Source organism: Etheostoma spectabile, chromosome 3 (genome assembly GCF_008692095.1).
Source record: "Etheostoma spectabile isolate EspeVRDwgs_2016 chromosome 3, UIUC_Espe_1.0, whole genome shotgun sequence".
In the NCBI taxonomy this organism is placed as follows: domain Eukaryota; kingdom Metazoa; phylum Chordata; class Actinopteri; order Perciformes; family Percidae; genus Etheostoma; species Etheostoma spectabile.
Window position 1 is genome coordinate 466,275 of NC_045735.1, and position 7,207 is coordinate 473,481.

At 42.7% G+C, this 7,207-nt stretch overlaps 1 non-coding gene and 1 pseudogene across 1 annotated transcript; both read right to left on the reverse strand.

The window, feature by feature from the left end:
* The window catches only part of LOC116680586 (NAD(P)H dehydrogenase [quinone] 1-like), a 13,980-nt pseudogene continuing 6,773 nt past the window's right edge, over positions 1-7,207 (reverse strand).
* Positions 3,975-4,136, reverse strand: LOC116687163 (U1 spliceosomal RNA). Its single transcript, XR_004331478.1, has one exon. It is a non-coding gene; the product is annotated as a U1 spliceosomal RNA (small nuclear RNA).

Genomic DNA, 7,207 nt, shown 5'->3' on the forward strand with positions numbered 1-7,207 from the left:
TCACATCGAAAAGCAGTCAATGGGAGTGAAGGAAAGCGGTTTTCTCTCCAGGAGGCCATTGCACAGGTCGCATACCGCAGACCCTCCAGCATTGATGATGCGGCGCAAGAAGGACGTCAGATCGAGGAGTTTCAGAGACGAGCGACCAACTGGAAGCCACAGTAGGGCGGATGCCACTGTGAAGGAAGCGCAGAAAACATTAGTTACCATTTGGAATGGAACCAAGTTAAAGGTTATCTAATGCTGTTAAGGAAAATCGGTGCGATGAGCTGTAGGGGGCCACAGTGTGGAACATTCATGCTCATTATGCATTTGTGCGCTGACATGGATATGAGACCCCAGTGGTGAAGGAGGAGCATGGTTCTTGTCCGTGAGCAGAGGCGACGGTTAGAGTTTGTGTGTGGACGTAATCTAGTCGTGCAATTACTCTGGGTTCTTACCTTGAAGATTCCCTGGTCTGTAAGATATTGGTGTGAGTACGCATAGCCCAATGTGGAGTAACTCGGTCGATCCAGCCCTTCATGATTGCAGGAAACAGTGATACCAGGCTAATGGGGAACTGAGAAGAGAATAGGGCTTAGAGTTAATTCTATTGAAAGATAGGTTCAAGCGAAACATTGCGCTTCACCAACCATGTACCTGAAAGATGATGAGGGGTCAGCATGAGGGAGTGTAGGTTGTTCAGCTCCAGTGATGCAGCACACAGTTTTCCTTCGCTCCATGCAAGTAGCTTTAGTCCTCGATCGCATAGCAGAAGTGGTCAACATTCTTAAAATCTTCCTAAAGAGAAATATGCTTCCCCCCCCCCCCCCCCCCCCCCACCCCCCCCCCCACCCCCCCCCCCCCCCCCCCCCCCCACCCCCCCCCCCCCCCCACCCCCCCCCCCCCCACCAACATCAACCCCCCCCCCCCCCACCACCCCCCCCCAACAATACCCCCCCCCACCCCCAACCCCCCCCCCCCCCCCCCCCCCCATTTGCCCCCCCCCCCCCCCCCCCCCCCCATTTCCACCCAACACCAAATGAAAAAAAACCCATATAAAAGTGAAACAAGTATTAAACAGTCGAAGAACAACAGTCAAGCAGAATTTTAGATTCAAGTAAGTGAGGTATATATACAGTAAGGTCATCAGCAGTAGCGGTTGCTTTAAACTTCATGGCATAAGTCAGAGACTTCTATGTGCAGCCATGAGCAGCTAAAACTGCACACTGCAGGCATCTTTGGCGCGCGGTGAAGAGGCAAGAGCTCTCTGGTGGGATAACACGATCAACAATTTCGTTGCAGCTAAACCAAGGTAAGGAGACAATCAGATAAAAACTCAGCAAGTGAAACACTACCAAAGTATGAGACAAACCTTAACTCAGCACAAACATACAAAAACACAGCTTAAAAACGCACCCATTCTAAAGCAGGAGGTCACTGGAAATTGTGAGAGCTTTAAAGTTAGCTGGGTACGTTGATGGAAAGAGCAGTCATATGGAGTAATCCCAAGGGGACTGTTATCTCCACACCTCACACACAGTTTCTGTCATGTGCACTTCACAGGTGCTGTAATCAGCATCATGGTCTCCAATCAATCTGCTAGGCGTACCTGCACTGTGACCTGGCTACATACATGTATGTATGTATGAACGTGGACTGTCTTTATAAATGAGGGTGGAAAAACTGAAGTGAAGAAGAGCTGGGTTAGTATTTTTCTGTTATATAATATTCGATATTAATGATATATTGTTAATAAATATAATCGGGTTAAATTGACGTCTTTAGACATTAAGTACCATGAACTTGTTTGCACAGAAACCATATTCCAACCTTGAGATTTTTAATTCTTTTTTCAACATACTATACACATGACTTTTATACGTAATTATTTTTGAAATCATCCCTAAATCTTCCAAAAGATTACCTATGCCTGCCATCACACGGCTAATGCGGATTGTTGAAGCGGTCCATTAATTATTGTATGTCTGTTTTTATGTTCACCATAAACTAGGACAGGAAAATGAGAAAAACTGGAGAACAGCAGGGATGGATCCCCTAAAAAGTCAAGTCTAGTATTAGTATTTTCAGTATATAACGTATAATCGAAAAAAAAGTTAAGCCATTAGATGTCAAAAAAAGTTATAGCGATAGTATGTCAAAAAAGTTATCATAGATGTCAACAGAAAAAAGTTTTTAAAAAACGTGATAGTAGTATGTTCAAAAAAAAGGCCTCATGTATGTAAAAAAAACACGTATGTAAAGTTCTATAGTATAACTTGGAAGTGGAAAACGTCTGAGTGTATTATGTCTCAAAAAGTCATAGAGATAGTATGATATAAAAAGTACTAAAAATCATAGTTATGTACGGAAAAAAGTGCATAGTATGTGATGTTGAAAAAAGTACTAAAGTCTAGTTATGTTTGTAAAAAAAGTCATAGTTAGTAATGCAAAATATTTAGTATGCATAGTATTAGCTCAAAAAGTCATAGTATGGCAGTGGTGAAAAAGGTAAAAAAATGTACAAAGTATTAATGTCCAAAAAGATAAAAAAGGCATAGTATAGTATGGGTCAAAAACATGTGCTACAAAAAGTCATAGTATTTATAGTAACAAAAGTCATAAGTATAATTGTTGCAAATGCTAAAAGAGAATGTAATTAGTCATAGTGTATTAGTCTTATGAAAAGTATATGAATGATGTCTAAAAAAAAAATCACCCTAAAAAATAATAATAAAATAAATCCTTATTATGTCCCACCTGTTGTTTGTTAAACACACTTACACGCAGGCCTGAACTTACCAACACACATGCTATCAGGACCTCACGCTCCCAATGGAGAGAATGTCAAAGTGGGGGGGCGGCCCATGGAAAGGGGCCTGCCCGAGCAGTTGGAAGGTTCGCGTTCCTAACCTCCCTACAGACTCGAGAGTAATGCCAACCCACCATAGTGGCACAGTTGAATCCGTATCTCTCGACACCGACACCGGATAAGATTGACACAAGGTGGATGTTACAGATAATATTCGCTTCTGCATTTTCAGCCCCAAAGTTGTGCTCAGCTGTTGTGTCTCTCGCTGTGTGCTACACGGCAGAATATGTAAGCACATAGCGATGAATTACAACCTTTAAGTATATGATATATATAGCTATACAATCTTAGTGCGATATTATACAGTCCATCAAGGCAGAGTAAATGCCGGAACTGTTTGTGCAATCAACGTTTAGCGATTAGCGTTAGAATTGCAAGCAAGCAATTTTTAAAAAAAGTCAGTTGAGGAACATGTTGACAAGGTTATATGGTACATGCACTGTATGACACAAAACAAATAGAACTGTCGTAAACTTTTAATCAATTTTAAGCCGAAAGTACTTAGTTTAAATAAAGATTAAATATAATATCACAAATCCTCTGTGAGAGGAGAAAGTATGTTTGATCGTTTAACTGCAGACAAAAACATGAGCTTCACTGCCCTCCTTAGTCTAACATCCTAAATTATAATAAAAAGTGATAGATGTTTTAAAAACAACCTATGGATAACTATCTTTCCAAAATTAAGTTCAACTTAGCTGTAGCCTAGCTAACTACAGGCATAGAGCCTAATCACATAGTGAGTGCACTTGTAATGGTACCTACTCGCAAATGTTGTAGTTATAAAAAAGTACTATGTACTATGTACTACTACAGTAAAGAGACTATGTATTTCAGCCAGGATGGGATAATTACATATGTCTGTGAAGAAGGAATATGACCATCTGTCCTCATCTTCTGAATAATAATTAAAAAAGTGATCTATGTTTTATAAACAACCTATGGTATTGAAATTTTTTTAAATAATTCAGCTTGTCTGCATCTTGTAAGGTACGTAGTCCGCAAAGAACCAAATGAAATCTTACCCGATATTTGCGATTTGAAAGTTTCATACGCTATTTGGCGCATCCATTGTTTACGATTATTGTTGCCCCCCCCCCCCCCCCCCCCCCCCCCACAGTTATCAGGGAGAGCGCGAACGCAGTCCCCCACACTACCACAAATTAGGCATCGAGATCCACATTTGGGGAATCGAGGGGTCCGATGCCTGGCAGTGACTGAATGGCCAAGCATCGCCCTGGGTGAACCCTTCTTGATCATGTGGCTTCCCCTGCCAGTAACGTAATGAGTTGTACAAGCAGAGTCAGGGAAGCTTCCACAGAAACACCATGCTGACTAACGGTGCTGCTGACGTTTTGTTTTTTAAAATACTAAAACCAAGTTCATAACATACATAACTTTACCGTGAAGAAACACTGACTATGACTGACAAGGATTCTCACGTTTTTATTGGAGATAATGTGTCAGGGACACGAGGAAGAAGCGCCCTCCGCCCTCAAGATGTGAGGATGATATCACGGATGACGGTGTAAACAAACTGACTCATGATAGCATTCATTAGCATCGACCTGGGTCGTACGACCAATAAATCGCTCCATTTCATCGGGATGTTAAGAAGACAAGTTTGAAGTTGTTTTCATGAGTTTACTTGTTGGAGGAGCCGTTACCCGCTAAAAAAAAGGGTGTCAAACTAAAGCCCATGTTGCGAGGTTTACTTTTCCAACACAGTTGCACTTATTGATTGTTGGTGATTAAACATTCAAAACTGTTATCCACTGTATATGATATTGCAAAAGTATCACAAAACATAAAATATCACGAAGAAAAAATAGGTCATATTTTACAGTGGTTGCTTTTCTCCCACAATGCATTGCATGACGCAACAAGGAGACGTAGGCCGGCCAGCCAGCCTAGAGAGACCATTGAGAGTTACAGAGAGATAGAAGACACAGTGTAGAAACAGTGTTCAGCAACATATTATAGAGATACATAATATATATATTATATACATACATACATACATTAGATAGCCTATATATTAGCTAAACATATAGATAGACGTCATCCTCGATTCCTCCCTCTCGCTTTCAGTCACACCATAAATAATATCTGCGGTCTGCATACTTCCACCTACGCAACATAACCGCTCCGTCCGTCTCTTACCCCTCAAGCCTGCCATCCGTATCCACACCTCGACACCTCCCGCCTTGACTACGGTAATACTCCTTTTTGGCCTCCTCAAAATAATCCTCCATAAACTTCAACTTCTTCAGAACTCAGCAGCTCGTGTCATCACCAGAACCCCCTCATTTCATATATGACCCGGTCTTCAGGAGCTCCATTGGCTCCCGTTCAATTCAGAATACAATTAAAATCCTTCTCCATACTTTCAAAGCCATCCTAACCTGCCCCTCCATATCTATCAGAACTCCTACACATTGCGTCCCCTCCCCGCTCCTCAGAGCTTCCTCCTCCTCCCCACTCACTGTCCCCCATGCTGGACTCATCACCGTGGGGAGCAGAGCCTTCAGCCGCTCGCCTCCCAGTCTGGAACTCACTCCCACCCGACCTCCGCAACATCAACTCTCCCTTTGTTCAAAACTGACTAAAAACCCATCGTGCCAGCTCGCTTATCTGTAAATCCACTGGTTCCTGTTTTGTTTTGTTTTTGTTTGTTTGTTTTGTTTGTGTTTTTTGTTTTTTTGTGTTTGTTATTACTACTTACACTTTTATGTTCCCGTATCTGTCTTTATTCTCTGTAAAGCGTCCTGAGTGTAGAAAAGGCGCTGTTAAATAAAATGTATTATTATTATTATTATATAGACAGTATTGATAGATATATTTTAGAGAGATAGATAGCTATAGCTACATACCGTATTATAACTAGCGAGCTAGTCTAGCTATAGGTTACCACGCTAGGTAGGAAGGTGGGTACAATTGGTCCGGTTAGGAGGCAGATTTTTCCAAGACGGACGTAACCAGAACTCAAGATCTGAAAGTGAACACAGCTTAGACGGGGCATGTTGTTTGGCTTTTCACAGTTTAGAGAGCTAGCTAACGCTACCCGCCGGACGTTAGCACAACAGCGTTAGCCTGCCTGCTAGGTAAATATTACGACTGCACTTTGGTGTTGCCACATAAGTCCATGTTGTCAAATCATACATGCGGCATTAGTGCACCTTCTGTACCAAATTGTATTGAATGGAATAGTAGCTTCACTCCTACGAGATGGGTGGGTTTTTGTTACGTTACACTCAAAGCTCGTGGCTATAGTTAGCCTGTACGGATGCTAGCGATATAGATAAACGTTGTAGCCACAACTACGGCAGTAGAGTTTCGGCGAGCTAACCACGCGGACGTGTCGCCCCACAATCAACCTGCAGTTGAGGTTTGTAAAGGAGACACGCCATATCGTTTCTATTCCCGGAGATCCTGGACATTTTTTTTCATTTATGACGTGAAAATAAATGAAGATTAGCCAGAGTGTGGACGGTATGAGCTTCCCCCTGGAGGCTCACTCCCACACCACACCGCTCTCCACCCACTCACTCCCCTACACACCCGCTCTCCACCCTCTCCACTCCCTCACAGCACCTGCCTCCACACCACTCACTCCCTCACAGCACTGCTCCCTACCCCACTCACTCCCCCTACAGCACCGCTCTCACCGCAGCTTCGCCGCCCACACACACGCACCGGCCAAATAGCGACACGTTTTCACCGGAGGACGAGGTAAACACAGAATTACAGTCGGGATGCCTTCATTCCTATATCTAGATAAGTGTACAGTACTTATCTGAAACTAACGACATGATCCCTGTCAATAGATCGAGAGAAAACGTTGACGTTCACTCGCTGCTTCATCATGACAGTAAAAGTAACAGTCATCGTATGCACTGCTGCGTTGCTAAATCAAGGATAAAATGAAGGGATAAATAAGGAGACTCCCCACAATCTTACATTCCTCATTTGCCCTCTCACGTGTGTCAGTTTCGTAATTATTCGGCTGCTGGCCTTTCCTCCTCTTCCTCATCCCCGTCAGTCGCCGTAGTTCTAGTGCCAGCTGAGACTTAACTCCCTACAATGACGTCATCGCCGAATTGACTCCATAAACCGCGAATACCAAAATGACCAAAAACTAACTTTAAAAACTATTTGGAGACCATTTTAAAATGTATAAGATCTTAGGGCTTTGTACCAATACTCAACAGTGGTGGTTACTTGCAACTGGGCTTGTACTTGCCCCAGGCCACACTAGAAAATGAAATCACACAAGGCCAGACTGTTAGAGTTTAGTGCTTTATGCATCATGGAAAAAAGTCAAATATCTTTGACGTATTAGTGCATGTCTCATAT